General features: G+C 28.4%; 1 protein-coding gene across 2 annotated transcripts in view; it reads left to right on the forward strand.

Annotated features, from left to right (window-relative positions):
* The first annotated feature begins 14,573 nt into the window (after positions 1-14,573).
* The window catches only part of kar (monocarboxylate transporter 10-like protein kar), a 45,695-nt gene continuing 41,327 nt past the window's right edge, over positions 14,574-18,941 (forward strand). Inside the window, exon 1 of one of the 2 annotated variants that reach the window (XM_065514683.1) lies at positions 14,574-14,860. The gene's annotated coding sequence lies outside the window, so the exon portion shown is untranslated. The remainder of the gene's footprint in view (positions 14,861-18,941) is intronic. The other variant, XM_065514689.1, reaches the window with a different exon arrangement.

Raw genomic sequence — 18,941 nt, forward strand, 5'->3', positions numbered from 1 at the left:
GCTTAAACTGACTATATTTAATTTTTTAATTTAATTGACATGTTTTAGGCTAAAATTGTGGTTAAAACTAAGCTCCCAATTAACATATAGTATGAAATGAATTTGACTCTGATTGCTTATTTGCTATTATAAAATTGTTTATTGAAACCGAATGTATATTTTCTATTATTTTTTTTAGTTTTTGTATATATACATATATTTACAGAATATATATTGTTTTATTATAAGTGAAAAATCTGTCACGTACGGTATGTCACGTACGATATTAAATTTTATTTATTATTAAATCATCCAAAGATTGTTTTTATTTAAATATGACGGATTATAAAGGAAAAATATTTCGTTTAGTGTAAAGGTAGGGTCACACATGGCAAATATTTACTCAAAAAAGCGTAACCACTTTTATTAGCACACATTTGTTTGACGTGTTCACTCTTACAAGTGTTTTGTAAGATCAAACAGCATCAAATCAAATTAAACAAAAATTTTTATTTTGAATAGTCGTAAGTAAAAGGAGTTTTTGAAATAAATAATAGAATTCAAATATGTATATTTTATTTAGTGGTTACGTCGTTTTCGTTTTTGTGTGACCCTACCTTACCCCATGTCTATACTTGAAAAATATTTATCATAACAATAAATGACATTTGTTATCAAGACAAAGTCTAAGTCTAAGCACAAACATTTTTTTCATAACGAAGCAATAATACTAATAAATGGCGACTATACCTGATAATTTTTTATCAGACAACCATTTTGAAGTTTATCATGATAAAAATTTATCAGGTATAACCAGGGGGTTAAGAAAATAAAAGAAAACATAACGGCTCTCACGATATGTCACGTACGATATACCCTTATTTCGCTCGATATTTGGATACATTATTTTCAAATATAGTACCCTCTGAATGGAACATAAAGACCAAATTATTTTTCAGATACTCTTATTTTTGCAAAATCTATTCCACTCTATAGGCGTACAAATGTCACGTACGATGATACGGAATTGCCCATATGCAGAGTATTTGCAAAACAACAATTCGTTTTAGCACACATCAACTCTATATGTTGTATTCTTAAGCTCATCAAAATATTTTTATTTTTTTATTTTTTATTAATTGTATCCATCAATAGAATGTTCCAAGAATTAGAAATTACAGATACGTTATAATTTTCATAATATGTGTCAATTAAGAGTGCGTACAAAAAAATATGTAGTTATTATTATTTGCATACCTACATACATATATGTATGTTTTAAAAGAAAGACGAAGATTTGAACTGTAAAGTGGTTGCATCCGTCAATTTGATTGAAGTTTGATTATTGTTTATTCGAATGTGCGAAATACAATTTTGTGTGTCAGGGTGTGATACTACGATTCATATACAGACAGATAACTAATTTTTACTGAGAAATGATGCAGTCAATTTGGTATTTTACATCATTCGAAAAACAACGGTTAAAAACTAAATCAAATTTTAATTGATTATTGCGATTGATCTACAAACGCAGTAAATGTGTTTGTATAAATGGATGATAAATTTAATTAAAATATGTCTTTAGTATTTTTTATTGAGGTAGCCCAAAGAAATGTTGCTAAAATTCAAATTTTTTTTAGATCTTTTTCCTAGATTGGTGACTTTTACCGCTAAGCTACCGTTATCCATAAAATACTCTTTCAGCTCGAATACTATTATCTTTAAAATATCGTTACGAAACTATCAAAAACACCGTTACCGTTATTCCATAAATAATTATAATTTATTCCCATTTTTGATTTCCGATTTTTATTTAAAATGTTTCTAATTTTTATTACTATTTAAAGTAAGATTGATATTACAGCTATATTTTAAGTATCGTTAACGAAATAACAGAAGATACCATTATCGAAATAATCCAAATTAGAGTTACTGCTAATTCACCATTTCCGAAATAATCCAAATTAGAGTTAACGTTTTGAAACGTCAGCCAACCTTGGATTTTTGTTAATACATCAGTTTACATTCAGTTTATTGAAATCAACAGAATTTAAAATATTATAAATTACCAGATTTGACCAACTTACTTTGGATTTTTGTAAATTTTATTATCATTAAAATACCGTTACAGAAATAATAGGAAATACCGTTTCCGATAAACTACCGTTACCGAAATAAGCACCAATATACCGTTATCTGTATAGTCCATATTAGCATTACTGTTACCTTTTTACCGTTTTGAATCGGTAGGCAAAGTTGGCACTTAGTTGTTTTGTTTTGTGGAATCTATATATATAAAAATTAAATGGTCCATGTATGTAATCGCATCACGTGTTTTTTTCTTTTTTTTCTTCGATTAGATATTTTCAGGAGATGGTTGAAAATAATTTTTTTTTGAAAATTTTTGGTAAAACTCCGAAATTTTAAGTTTTTAATATATTGCTTCCTTTTCAATTCTCATTTTTCTTAATAAGATACAGTTTTGGAGAAACTTGATGAACTAACAATACTGTCTTCTTTTCACTTCTCATTTTTAAGTATGAACAATTTTTAGGAAAACTTAAAGAACTAAATATTACTGCCTCCTTTTCACTTCTCATTTTTCTTAATAAGAGAAATTTTTTGGAGAAACTTGAGAGCTAACAACACTGCCTCCTTGTTTTGTGAGACTTTCCTGTTCAAAAATATGTCGTCTTACAATTTCACAAAAGTGTACATTGTGGTGGCCCTTAAAAAACAAAAGTTGGATTTTGGTCAGTCTCACCCCCAGTTTGGTGAACATTGGTAAAAAATTATCCTGAAAAAATTTTAGGTAAACCGTGTTTTATTTTTCTTAAGTTTCATCAATACGGCTCAAAAATATATAACATTTCACTATCTTTCCATTAGAAATTCCAAAATTTTAGAAATTCACGATTTAAGATTTTCCAATTTTTAGAAAACTTTCTGAGTATATTTAGAATTATCTGGCCTATAATATTCTGAATAGGTTCTACTTAAAATTCATAACAGCAAGAAAATTGAGCTCATTCGCCAAAATATGGGCAAATAATGGTCATACCTGCGAATAGGTTAACGGTATATTTTATTTATAAATAGGACACACTTTTTTTATGGTACACTTTTAAGTATGTTAGTGTCCATCAATATTGATGAAACATACATATGTATATGGCTTAAAATGTTATTTTTTCTAGATATGCACAATATTAAAAATTCTTTCTATTAAAGTGCACTATAGTTCAAAGTATCACTTTTTCCGTGCTAAATTCAAATTTCGAAGTTGTTATTATTCATTATTTTTTGTTGTTAATCTGTTACCAAAACTCCAATGCAATCAAATTCGCAATTGGTTTTTGTAAAATACAAAATACTGCTTGACAGCACGCCTTCAAAATCAAAGTTTCGATACATTTTTAAAAAATTGTGAATAGTATCAATATTGTATTGTAACTTTTAACCGTTAATTGTGGAAAATGTGTGCATAATTTAAATAATGTTTAAAATGGAAAACAACGAGACGTCTAAGTACTTAATTTTTCTTTCCTAAATATTTGGAAACTATTTTCCTTTATATTAAAAATTACAATTTTTAAACATAACCTTAAAGTAATTTCTTTTGATTACAAAACTTTAACTTTATAGAAGCTTTTAAAAAAATGTTAACGTTTGTTAAACTTGAGATAAAAAGAAATAAATATATTGAAATGTTGTGAATTCATTTCACTTTATTTCATACTGCGCATTTTTGCGCTTTTTGAGTAATTTAATTTTTTCTAGGTTACTGTGCTATAAAAAAATGAACTTTTTGAAATTTGGCTAAAAGAACGCCCAAAAGACACAAAGTATGATGCTATTATTAAATATATTGTGAAGAAAATTAGTGCTCCTGTTATTCCTAAGGGCTGTAAGAAATTATTGGATGAAGAAGTCCGTCATTTTGTCTACAATTACTTAAAAGTAAAATGTCAAAAATGCAGAAGAAAGGAAGATAATTTTCGAAATGAAAACACTATATGGCTTAATGGTTATATATGCTTTGAGATTAGTATCTTTGTTTACCAATGACATCCACAGCACAGACACAGACGTAGAAATAGGATCGTTTTAAAAATTGAACATACCCTAATACATATCCTAATATGGGGACCCCAGGCCGCACCCCTGGTGAGCTCATGCGGTCAAAATTTAAACTCGTCAACACTTCTTCTTTGCGCATGTTAAATTTTATTCAAATCTAACTAAGGACTAAGGATTTAGAAATTACAGATTTATTTCCCTCTTTTTTTCAATACCACTGTGCGAAGTTTTATCTGATACTTCAATTAATATATATTGAATCAAATGTGTTTACAAAATGAATTACTGATTCAACTAATTTGACTGAAAACTAATATGAAATAAATTTTTTCTAATCAAAAGCAATGAATTTACTTTATTTTTCTCCTGATGGGTTAATGGTCGACAAAGGGTTAATTTTTTCTTAAATTTGTTGAAAATATAAGTATTTCTACCTATGGTCCAATTTTGGTATCAAACAGTAGAATACTTTATTAGTTATTAATTTCGCACGGAAAAAGTGATACTTTGAACTATAGTGAAGTGGTACTTTTTTGCTTTTTTTCAAAAATGGGTTTTTTGGTATTTTTATAATACTTGTGTTGAAATCTTCAATCAACAATCAAGTTAGCAAATTTTTTTTTAATTTTTTACTAAGTAAATGGGTTCTAAAAAAATTGTGCTTAACAAAACGTACAACACTAGTATAAAACGAAAAAAATTATTTAACCCTTTCCCACCCAAGCAATTTCAAAATGTACGGATTTCAGTGAACTTTTCGATCACATTTCTTGCACTCGTACACAAAATACTAAAGTAAATCGCACAAAAACATATTACAAAATGAAAAAGAAATAACAAATAATATTGAGACATTTAAAACAATAAGAAAAATCCGTACAAAATATATAAATATCTCTACAAATCACATTAAATTTACCTACACATTTGTGTAGGCGGGGATGGAAATGGTTAATTTCAATGTGTAATTTGTTTATATATTAGATCAGGATTAAAAACATTTATTTTAAATACATATCGTTTAAAAAAACGCATAAAAAACATACTTTTTGATTTTGTTTTTAACAAAACGTACTTTTTTTCTTTATTTTTTTTACAAAAGATTCTTTTTCCGATATTAAAATGGTTTTATATCAAACATCCTTAACATTTAATGTGGTGACTTATGGCAGTTAGATGTATCTATTAGGATATTCAATTAATCGGGTACCTGGTTTAATCGGTTAATCGAGCAAATAATTAATCGGGGTTTAGAATTAATCGGTTAATTTTAAATTATTCGATTAACCGAATAATTTGTATTTTAATTTTATATTGAAATGAGAAACATGAATTTTGTGTACTTTTATAAGCATCTTGTTAAAAAAAAAGAAACAAAACAATTCAATAAACAATAAATAGGGTATCTTCTGAAACAATCTTTTAAAAAAAGTATATAATTAAAATGCTTTCCCTTTAAACGATTTTACTTTTTAAAAAACTTGACTTGACAAAACTCTCTCACTGATTGTAGAAATCGAAAGTAAGACATGATAAAGAATATCCAATTTCTCAGTTCTATTTTTAGTTTTCTCTAAGCATATAAAATCCTCCATCATACCATTGAAGTTCTTTTTGGATTTTTAATGCTTTATTAGTTTCGTCAAGTTCTGATAAAAGACTTGTTTCAGTAATGGTTTCAGTTTCGTCTATTACTATGTCGTCCTCGAACTCATTAGGACAAAGTTCATCATAGAAACATTCTACATAAAAAGTTCATTTCCAAATTCCTTAGTTTCAGTTTTCGTACAATATGTACTTCAAAAAACTATTGCTAGAAGAAAATCAGCCTTATCATGTAAGGCGTAGTCGTTTTACGACAACGACAGTTTCGTACTAGATTAAAGAAATTATTCAACCTGTTTCATTAATCTAGTACGAAACTGTCGTCGTAAAACGACTACGCCTTACGATAAGGCTGAATGATAAGGCTGAATGTTCACGAGTTAAGAAATAAAATTTGTGTGTTTTAAACTATATTTCTATATAAAGTGCAAAAAAAAAGAAATTTCGGTTAATCGGTTAATCGACACAAATTAATCGGTTTATATGATATTTGAAAATCATCAATTTTTAAATTATTCGAACAGTTAACCGACCAAAATTAATCGGTTAACCGATCTACAGTTAATCGATTGAATACCGTATCTATTGATAAGTAAGAAACTTGTTACCATTTCCAGGTTCATGCAGTTTTTTAAGGAGGCGAAATAAATAAAACAAAAATTTTAAATGTGCAAAAAAGTACCTTTTGTTCTGCGGCTCCTCATTTTAAGTAAAAATAAGCTTTTATTTTAGTATTATTCAAAATATGTTAATTTTGTTGGTACAGTTCTTGTTTAGTGGCCTGAGACACGTTAATGGCCTGGAGAATTTTTAATAACTTTAATATTTTTTAACCAATTTCTATTTTGTATGTCTCATTAGAACGACAATTTCTATTCTTTCAGTAATGTTCACCAAGCTGGGGGCAGATACTGGCCAAACTTTTTTTATTCAGGACAACCCTAGTGTATATATTGACAAATATAATAAGTATTTTAAAGAGAAAGGTTCCGATCATAGAATAAACGCATAGAACGGAAGGAGAGAATAAAATATTACTCTCTTTTCACACATACGGGTGATACAAAAACAAAATACATACATGCAATACATTCTCATGAATTAGGTTTTTGATAACATACTTAGGTTTTTGGCTCTCAGTTACCTATCTAGTTTTTTTTTTTCTTGAACCAGCACTCAGGGGATGACCCCTACTCATGCAAAGCATTGTGTTGGAACTAGGAAAATAGGTTATGTGGACATATGATTTTAATTTTCCTATATTGAAAGTGGCAGGAAATACTTCAGGAGGAAGCTTATTCCACATACGGACAGTACGGCTAAAGAACGAATTTTCCCTGTAATGTGTTGTGCGATCTACTGTCCAGTCGACAACGAATTGATGTACGGGTTTCGGGAACAAGTTCCCTAATTTCAGCAGAGCACATACCATTGTAGTATCGCTTGAACAGTGAAACACAACCCACATTGCGACGATGTTCCAGTGAGTCAATAGAGCTGGATACCCTACTGTCACCGATAAGCATCTTCGCCCTCTCCTGTACGCGGTCGAGTAACTCCAAAATAGACTTCGAAGCACCGGTCCACACATGAGAGTTGTATTCCATTTTAGGTCGGATATAAGTGGTGTAAATAGTAAGGAGATCAGATGGAGTGAAGTATTTCTTACACCGTTTTAGAAAACCAAGGCACTTGAATGCTTCTTTCGACACTCGAAAAATGTGTTTTGTCCAGCGGACATCGCACTGAATACTCATGCCTAGAACATCAAGAGCTTCTGATTCCTTAATATTTACACCACCCATAAAAACAGATGGAGCAACATGATCTGTTGTGCGTTTGTGGATTAACACAACCCCATTCAGAGATTGTCACACGATCTTGGTTTATCATTCATATTTTGCCTCATTGCGTATCATTCATATTTTGCCTCATATGAATGGCAAATGTTGCTGTCATCTGCAAAAGAGTAGATAGGGTTGGAAGTTTGACGTAGAAGGTCGTTTATAAAGATAAGAAATATAGTAGGAGAAAGGACGGAGCCTTGCGGTACCCCTGAATTGATCTTGAACTCGTTTGATGAAATTCCATCTATAACAACTCGTATAGTGCGATCTCTGAGAAAGCTCGATATAAATCGACAGAAGTTATTACCAACACCAAAAGCAATAAGTTTTGCTAAAAGCGCACCATGCCATACTCTATCCAACGCTTTAGAAATATCTAGAGCCACCACTTTACTTTCGCCAAAACGGTGTATGGAACGACACCATTTTTCCGATAGGAAGGCTAGCAAGTCTCCCGTAGAGCGTCCTCTACGAAAGCCATACTGCCGGTCGCTGAGTAAATTGTTGGACTCTAAATATTTCACAAGATGGTAGTTAACCATACTCTCCATAACTTTGGAAAGTGCAGAACAAATTGCTATTGAGCGATAATTTTCAGGGTTGTTAGCCTCTCCCTTTTTAGGAATTAGCGTTACATTAGCAACCATCCAACATACTGGAAATTTGCCGGCACGGTATAAAGTGCTGAAAAGGTTAGCTAATGGACGAGCTAGCGTCGAAGAACACTGATTCAAGACCAGTGCTGGTATACCATCAGGCCCAGGAGATTTATTTATGTTGAGATCCGTTAAAACCCTTTTAACTGAATTAATTTCTGTTTTTAGAACGAGTAAAAGCAGAACATCATCAATAATTTAAAACCAATAATGTAAACGATTTTGTCGAAACTTTCCAACAGGATGTAATAATGAATAAAAACGAATGAAATAACTCTTTAATGAATTCAAGAAACCAGCGAGTATTTCTTAATTAAATATAAGTATTTAAAAACTTTTTTATAAAAGAATCAAAGAAATACATGTTCCTAAACTGATTCTCAAAACAGGTTCCAAGCGTGATTATTTTGGTTAAAAAATATGAGTTATTGAGGATTAACATACAACTAGTTCCGAAACCAACAATTTCAAACAAAAATTATTTAAAAAATAACTACTTCGGAACCGTTCCACCAAAGCTGCGTCATGCTTCCATTAAAATTGTTCCGATGTAAAAATTTCGAACAGTTTTAGCTTATAACTTGACAAGCCTTTATATAGCTTGACAATCAAGCTCATTCAACGCCATATGACAACCCTAGATTTAATCTACAACATATGTATATTCAAAAAATAATTAAAATAGGTTTTAGAGATATACATATGTTTTTGAATTTTATAAATTGAAGTTTGAAAGAAATGTTACTATATCATATATTAAGGGTCATATCTGTACATTGTATGGTTTAAAAGTTATGTGCAGTTTGTAGGTACACTTTTGTGAAATTTTTAAGAAGTCATATTTTAAGTTTATGATTTAATTAAATGTCGATAAAATTGGAAATGAGAAATCCGAAAAGTGCAGTTTTCCTTCCACTTTGGGACGGATTATACCTATTTAACGAAGTTAGTTCAAAATCAACTGTGAAGTAAGTATTAGATTTCTAAAAAATCAGAAATTACGATTCCCGCGCGCGACAATCCCACGAAAATCGGGACATTTGCCAACGCTAGTTTGTACATAAAAATAAATATATTTTTTTTATTTTGTGAAATATAAAATTACACTAAATATATAAGAGTGTATTTGTTTATACAGGAATGTGTTCGTACATATGTATATTTGTATGTGGCACAATGTTTATGTTAAATTGTACAATAAATTATCTAATTGACTCAATTCTTTTATTGATAAATAATAAAATCATCCATCCTGTACAAACAAATAAACACATGTTTTATTGTTTCTCTACTATCAAAATAACATTATAGCAATTTGATTGGCTCATTTGTAACATACTTTGCAAGAAGTTATATTATTATGCCCATTTTTTATTTATAAATGAATTTAGATGCAAAAGTAACATTACTCTTGATCAGTAAATATTTGTAAAAGTCCAAAATTTTTTTCAAGTTCGGGATGGATAATAATGTTTATATTATTTATCTATTTATATTCCAAATATGGTTTTATATTTATTACAATTCCTTTAGCTATGTCCCCTGTAAGGTATTCAAGAGTCGACATAAAAACATTTTTGTAATTAATTAATAAAGAGAGTGTAAATAAAATTAACTAAAAGGGTTTGTCTTCAGTTTTATTTTCATTTGTTATTAATTTAAACAACAATAATAAAAACAATAAACGCATTTTGACAACCGAGAGACGCAAATAGAAATAAATACATACCGAAGCAGACAAATATTTAAAGAAATAGTATTTGTGCAAACATTATACATTAGGGGGGGGCCGATTTGTATGGACAAAAATTTGTCGATATTGTGCCATCGAGTTTTCGACAGCTTTTCGCTATTTTCACTACGAGATATCAAAAACATCATTTTCGTGGCGCCCAAATTTCAGAAAATGTCAAAAAATTGACTTTTATTTTTAAGTTTTTTTTAGTAGGTAATAAAAAAATCTTAAAAATAAAAGTTGAGAAAAGGTAAATTGTTTACTTTCCTTTCTTTGATAGTAGAAATTTTGTTTCATCATGCCAAAAGCTATCGAAAAATCGATGGCACAATATCGATTGCTAAATCGACCCACCCTTTTATCAGGCGCGGATCCACGGGGGGAAAAAGGAAATTCCCTCCCCCCTTAAAACCAATTTTTTCAAATTAATAATAAATCGAACAATGAAAAGAATGGAGGAATAAATTCTAAAATTGATTAGAAATTTTAAAGAAAAATATATTTTGATGAAAAACCTTAACATTATAAAACAAGTTTGTTGTTTTTTGATATATGTAAATGCAACGTTGTTCTCAATGATAGGCAAAAATATTGTCCTTAAAAAGGTGTAAATAAAATTGTTTACTTCCAAAAGGTTAAAGGTCAATTTTCCCATTTCAATACAAAATAAACCTTATCAACGAAGAGTAAATGTGGACAATTTCAGCCAGATATCTCATTTCGTTTGGGCTCTATCGTCTTTTCAACAGACAGGCAGATGGACGGACATATCCAGATCGTCTTAGAATATACATAATTTTTCTTTCTACGAACGATATTTTGATATGTTACAAACGGAATGACAACATCACTATACCATCCATCTTTTTTGCATAACACTTTTCCTTTTTTTATGCAATTACATATAACAACTACATATTGTATGTATGTAAACATATAAGTAATGAATGAAATTTAGTTCAAGTCCTTCGCTAACACATGAAGGTCACGCGATTTTTTTTTTGTTATGTCTTTCTTCTTTTAAATGCCTAAAACGTGAATTAAAAAGGAAGTAAAGGTTAAAACATCAGACAGTTCAAAAGTCCTTTGACGTTTGAAACTTAAAAATGTGACCGGTAAAAGGGTGCGGGACATTACCATGGCTACATTAATTTATTTTGGATTTTGTGGGAGGGTGAAGTTTAGGAGTAAAACCATACAACAATTACGATTGAAAATTGTTACAAAAAGCAACCACGACGACAACAAAAAACATTGTGGTTTCACTTGTATGCTACATTTAGTTTACATGCTTAAATTTCTTTGTGCTCCGATGAAACTAAGAAAATTAAATACTCGTACCTACTACAAAATACTACCTACATTGGCACTTTTATTTTATTTTATTTATTTATATTTGTAAAATGCATGCACGTTGGCTTTTATTTACTTGCTCAGAGATAAACTTTAGACGTAATAGTAACAATAACAATATCATGACAATTACACTTTATGTGGCATATGATGAATTGTAATTTACCCTACAATTAATTAGACAAATGTAGTTACATATTAACACTCTAGTTTTTACCTGTTAGTTAAACCTATTTAACTAAGTTTAAAATAAATAAATCTAGATGATATTTAAAATCTATTTAAAATATGGGCAATCGTACGTGACATTTGTACGGCTATGGAGTGGAATAGATATCGCAAAAATTAAAGTATCTGAAAAATAAATTTGGTCTTTATGTTCCATTCAGGGGGTACTATATTTTTTTAAAAAAAATAAGTTCTTTCGAAACATTGTTGTCCAAAATATCGAGCGAAATAAGGGTATATCGCACGTGACATAAAACGGAAGTAATTTTGAGGTACATGTAGAATATGCGAAAATTTGCGAATCGTGAGAGGCGATATTTTTTCTTTTAATTTCTTACACTAAACCAAATATTTTTTCCTCTACAAACCATCATATTTAAATGAAAACAATCTTTGGATGATTTTATAATAAATAAAATTTAATATCGTACGTGACATACCGTACGTAAGAAAAATACTAAAATAATTATTCAAACGTCAAAATAAGCTGTAAAAACTAATAAATGCAAAAATATGCTCTTAAGACAAAATATGCCAAAATTCTTAAAATGTTCTGAAACGGATAAATTCCGTATGCACGGTTCTGCAACACGTACAGGAAAAACATTAATTATCATGATTCCGGATACCCTAGTCGAACTAAATTATCAACAAGATCGGTCCAGAACTCTCTGAATTTGAAGGGGTAAAAATTTGTCATTTTAGGCAATGTAATTCTTATCCATGTAATTTATTAACTACACGGTGCTACGATGGAAAAAAACTTGGAAAACTTCCTAGCGTGGGTTACACTACAAATTGTCTCTAAAAATTTCAGAAACACCCTCAAATTCAGAAGTTATTCTGAAAAAACCGTTTTCAGTGATGTTCGTCGACTTATCGACCTGTCCACTTTAAATTTTTTAACGGTTTTGGAAAGAAAACTGATTACGCTTTAAAATGACGTGCATTTTTTGATACATTTTTAAGTTATAAGTATTGTTTTTGTTAAGAATATCTAAAAGAAAAACAAAATTTATCAACTTTTTTGATTTTAGTCGCTTTTCATTGCTTATTTTGATATGAAAGTTTATAAAAATTTATACCCACGTATATAGAAAATTTAGTTCTTAACAAAACATGGTTTTAATTATTCAAATCGGATGAAAATTCTAAAAGTTATTCAACTTTTAATTAACACCATTAATAAAAATAAACAAAAAACTGTGGAAAAAAAATATTTGTAAAATTTTGAATTTACAAGGTAAATTTTTTCGAACTTTTTTCAAAAAAGTTTAATAACTTTTGCAAATATAAACCGATTTTAATAAGTAATATCTCATTTTTTCCCATATAAAGTTGTCTTTAAAACACTGTGCAAAAAAGAACAGGTTTTCATAGAAAAAAATTAAATTAACTATTGTTGAATATGAAAAATTACGAAAAAAAATAAAGCGAAACTTTTTATAAAAACTTACGCAATTTTTCTTGATATACATTTTGTGCATACATTTTATGAAAGTTTAATTCTTTGTCTATCCATAATTGTTTAAAAGTTTGAAATCCGTCTAAAAATGTGTGAGTTAGAGGTACTAAAGTACTACGACCTACCCTAAAACAGTTTTTTTTTTCAAAATATCTCAAAATTTTGAGGGTGTTTCTAAATCTTTGAAAACGGTTTTAGTATATCCTCAGCTAGGCCTACAACGCCCATTAGGTGGCTTTTCAAGTTCTGAGAAAAAGTGTCATTTTGTAGCAGAGTGCTATTGTTCTTAGAAAAATTGTTTCCAAATAGTTTAGATAGCTATTTCATAAATTTTTCTAAAAAATTTTAATTTTTTACATTTTTTTTGCAAAATCGAAAACTTTCGAAATGGGAAATTTTTTTGTTATTTTTTTTTTGCTCAAAAGAAAGTTTTTTTTACAATGATTGCAGATTTAGCACTCTTGCTTGTTTTTATTTCATCTACTGACTCACACTCCTAAAAATTCGGAACAAAATTTAAATTTAGTTACTCAATAATATGCATATTTCTAATTTAAACATGTAAGAATCTTAATACCTTTCACCAAATTATACTTCAAAATACAAATTTTAAATATTTTTAAGTAAAAAAAATTTTTATTTTTGTTCCAAAGTTGTTTTTTTAATTTTTTGGAAAAAAAAACTTTTTCGTATTGTTATCTTAAATTTTTTTTTTTTAATTTTAAATTTTTTTTTTGGTGGAAAAAAATTGGAGTTAAAAAAATATATTTTCCGATCTTGACCCATTGTAGGTGCAACTTTCTATGGTCTTATATTGCAAAGGTCTTTGAAATATCTATCATTAGATATCCATATTAATGACTTATTAATCCAGATATAGGTCAAAAATCGAGGTTGTCCTGGTTTTTTCCTCATATCTCAGCCATTTGTGGACCGATTTTGCTGATTTTAAATAGGAAACTTCTCGAAAGCATGTCTGACAGAATTATTTAAGTTTTGGATCCCGAAGATATCTGGGGTCTTCAGAAAATAGATTTCAACAGACAGACAGACGGACACGCTATATATAAGGATCCAGAATATATATACTTTAGAGTGTCGGAAAATTATATTGTGGAAATTACAAACGGAATGATAAACTTATATATACCCTTCTCACGGGTATAAAAAAAACATTTAAATTAAATTTCATTACAACTGTGCTGCCAATTACTACAATATATAACACAAATGTCTGACTAAGATCTATACTGCCGCCTGATATTGTAGCGCATTTGAGAAGCAATATTTGTCGCAGTGAGAATATGAAAATGTTTTACTTTATTTCTAACCACCGCAATGAATGGTGGGTTCGCTAAAATTCGGTTCATTATTATTTTTTCATAATAAAATTATTAAATAAAATACAAAAAATAACGCACTATTAAACTAAATAATAATAAAAACAAATCAAGTAGTAAAGTACTGTACGTATTAAATAAACAATTTTTTTATGTAAAATATCAATCGGTATTTTTTTTTAATATAAATTTTTGGTTTTTACGTTAAAAAGAACAAATTGTGCGGTTTTTTTATTAAAATATGTATGTTTGTGTGTCTCCTTTTTTATTTTGTTTATTCTTGTGCATTAGAAAAAAACAACAACAAATAACAAATTAAGAATAAAAAATATAATTGTTGTAAATTTTCGTATTCAAGGTTACAATAAAAATAATTCAAATTTAAATCAATCAACCAAAAAGAAATAAAATAATTACATATAAATTTATTCGCAATTTAAAACAAATTTAAGGAAAATCAATTTATATATTGTATATGCGAGCACACTGCCGCACGGTTTAATTTCAAAAGAAAGTGAACGAGTGAGTGAGAGAGCGAGAGAGAGTGAGTTTGCAAGCGTGCAATAGAGTGAGTGAGTAATATTTAACACGTGTATTTTTCTATGATTAGTAGTGAGTGAATGAGTGCAATTGCTAAATATTTGTTTTTCTATATTTTTGCATGCATTTGATATTAATTCTACCTATAATGTATGACGTTTATTTTTGTTAAGTAAAATGGAAAAAACATTATTAAAGAAATGCTGTAATAGTGTTTATTTTAAAAATTTATGACGTTTTCATTTAATTCTGAAAAAATTTGTATGGTTTTTAGGGATTTTTTTAATAATAATATTCCCAGTGCAGAAACAGTTGGGAAATTTCGAAGAAAAGTGGAAATAAATCGGTAATTTCTATCTCGAGGCTCCAAAGTGCTGTACCTCGGTTATATGAAAAAAAACGATCCCAAATGTTTGTTCTCGATACGATTTTAAAGATTTTAATATGTACATAGGTGTGGAACATACTAAAAGAGAACTACAAAAAATATTATTGGAAAATATGCGCCTAAAATAATATTCAAAATATGAGCTAAAATTTAATAAAATAAGCACTTATATTTTTGTACATAGGACACTGCTACACGTTCAAAATATAATTTGATATTTGGATCGCGATCTGGATTTCAGAATATTAGAATATTCTGCGATCCATCAATACTGAATGCTACACGTTCAATAAGTATCGCGATACTGAATCGCGGTCAATATATGTATGTATATTGAACGTGTAGCAGTGCTCATATTATTAAATTATACAAGTCGATAATGGTTATCTAAGTACAAAATTGGTAAAATTTTTAAATTATATGGATAGATTTTTTTTCTAAAATTGTGAATTTTTTTAGATTTTTCTCCACAAAATTTATGATAAACTTAGAAAAGTTCAAATTTACATAGCCTTTAATCTGTTTTTATATTGCGTTTTTATCGGCTCAGTAGTTTCGGAGTTATAATAACCAATTGAAGCAAAAAATATATTTGGCAAATTTTTGTGTTTTAAAAATCTCATGAAAAATCGAAAACGGCAGAACTTGTTCAGGTTTATTACTTTGTCACAAAGCCGCATATAATAGCAAGAAAATGAGATATCGAAGATAAAAATCGATTGATTCTTTTCGAATTTATTCACAATGAAGTGAATTCGCTCATTTTCACAAAATTTTTCTTTTTTGTTTGATATACATAAAATTGAGAAGTTAATAATCTTCTTTCGATTGAATTTTGAAAACTTTTTTCCTATGCTATGTACCAATTTTCACATATATATTGCTTTTTAATCGGCTCATTAGTTTCGGAGTTATAATAACAAATTAAAACAAAAAATATATTTTGTACGTGAAAATAGCAATTTTTTTTGTTAAATCATGAAAAATCGAAAACGGCAGAAATTGTTTAGATTTAGTGCTTTATCGTAAAGCCACATGTAATAGGAACAAAATGAGATATAGATCATAAAAATCGATGTATTATTTTCGAATTTATTCACAATTTCGCTCATATTCACAAAATATTACATTTTTGTTTGATATACATAAAATTTAAAAAAAACTTTTCCATAGAATTTAAAATTTGGACCATATTTGTACTACTGGAACCACAATACATCAAAATTGTGTGGTGAAAGCCTCTAAAATTTTTTCGATTTTGTTGCCCTGTCTTATGGCAATGCACATTGAGGCAAAGATATGTTAAAAGGGGCGATAAATCAACCACTGGGTTTTGATATAAGTTATTGGTATCATTGAAAAGGTAATTTTCTCTAGATTTCAAATATGTAAAAATATTATACATTTTAATAAAACAAAATAAAGTGAAAAATACTGAAATCAAAAAAAAAATGGAATTTAACCACATTTTATTATTTTTAACGTGTCTCCTTTCCTATTCGCATCTTTCCATTTTTTTATGTAATGAACTTTAAAATTATAAAATTTTCTTAAAAATTTAACACTTTTCGCTGCCACTTTAAAGTTTTTCTCTAGCTTGTTCTTTAATATTTAAAATTTTTATTTAGTCTTGAAATCGGAATATTTTTTATCATATTGTGAATGTCTATTTTGGTCACTTGGATTGAACTTTAATTTGACTTAGCTGATATTTTGATTTGTTATGAAAACAGCGGTTTTTGATAAACGTTTTTGAATAAAGGCCTAAAATTTTAAAAATTTAATAAATTCGAAAACCGCAAAAATCCGTAAAATGTTAAAATAGAATATAATTCTATACATTCCCTTCTTTAATCAACATAAAACAGTTATGGGCATTTTTGCGCATTTATGCTACTTTTTTACTTCCAAAAAACTTTTTCATGTAAAAAAAATTATAATAATCGTTTGTTCGGAATTTACCAAAATTTAAGTACGTGCATTCATAATTTCTTTAAAAAAAGAACACAAATCAGTTCCCAACAATATATGTATATAAATATTATTAATACAAAAAACTATTTTATTCAATAATGAATAGGATATTTTAATAATCAAATATACACCCTAATATTCTATTTTTAATAGATATTAAATGTAGTATTTTTTTCTTACGTTTGGACTGCTGCTACTCTTAAACCAAAGCTTTGAAAAAAAATGTTCTGAATAAACTATATGTAGAAAAGTGTCCACTTTCCAATGACATATCATTTGTTTTGTAAAACGCATTTTTCATTTTTCATTTATCGCCACAAGTCACCATATAGCTGCCCCTATGTGCAATGTCCAAAAATTACTCAAAGTGTTCAAATTATAATTGTTCTTCTGAGAAAACTATATCTTGGGATTAACTCCATAATTATTAAGCCTCCATTAAAATATTCAAAATGTGGATCGTGCTCTAAACACCCAACTTAATAAACGACTGTGAAGAGCAGTAACTGTAAGAAGTGTGTCCCAAAAAATTTTTTTGTTGGTGCTCAAGCATATTTTGAAAGCTATTTTCGGAAGAGGTTTAGAGGTCACTCAAGTCAAGTTGTTTGCCAAAAATCTGGTTTGTTGGCCTTTTTTGAGTTTTCTTCATAACTTTGTCAAAACCCACGATTTTCCTTACTTTTGTGGAAACATTTTTGCGTGCAAAAACTATTAGTTTTTCCAATGAATTCTTAATAATTTAGGGACAACAATTTTCTTTTAACAGTTTTCTTTTAAAATGTACCAACATTTTTAAGACATTTGTGATCGTTAAAATAATTTTCGGAAGTGGTCTTTGTATGAGAGCTATGACTAATTATGGACCGATCGTCACAAAATTATTTGTGCTCAATTAATGAGAGCTTATGTATTTTTAGATAGGGCAATCGTATGGGGGCTAGTAGAAATAATGGATAGATTTCAACCAAATTCAATAGGCTTCGTAGGGTAGGGTGGTGTAGGGTATAAGCTCCTAAAAAATTGTTCGTAATGTATCGTATTAATTTTTAAAATTTAATAAGATTTTGATAAAAATAAATTTGAGTATAAAGATATTCACTGAAAATGTGACTTTTTTTATAAAACCAAATATCAATATTTTTAAATTTGTTCGAATAATTCTGTTTAGCAACTTCAAACAGGTACATTTCTTACCTGTTCCAAAAAAGAATTAACAATATCACCAAAAATATTCAAATATTGATTTTCTTATAGAAAAAGCTTCTTGGTAAAAATTCCTATGAATTTGTAAAAAATTAAAAATGTGAATATTTTTATAAAAAATTACAAATTAAATGTAATTTCAACTAGTCAAATAATGTTCACTGGATCAATAATCACCACTGGATCAAGCTGGATCAATAAATTTTTGTATTTTTTATAACAAACATTTTACTTAAACTGCAGACTTGTTAGCATACAATTGAAATTTTCATCAACTTTAATTTCGATCTGTGCATAATTTCCTTATATTAAAGGTATTTCCATGAACATATTTTTATATACATATCGCACACCCAGTTTAAAAGTGACACAACTCAAAATTTTAATTTTTCAGAAATCTAAAATAAATATATACCAATTGAAACAATGAAAGACATTAGTGTTTTTTTTAGCCACAGTTAACAACAACAGAATACACTGATATCTTTTGTATAGATAAACAAGTGTATTGTGCATAGTTTAAGCGTAAAATTAATTTTTCGGGTTTA

Source organism: Calliphora vicina, chromosome 1, assembly GCF_958450345.1.
Source record: "Calliphora vicina chromosome 1, idCalVici1.1, whole genome shotgun sequence".
Classification (NCBI taxonomy): Eukaryota; Metazoa; Arthropoda; class Insecta; order Diptera; family Calliphoridae; genus Calliphora; species Calliphora vicina.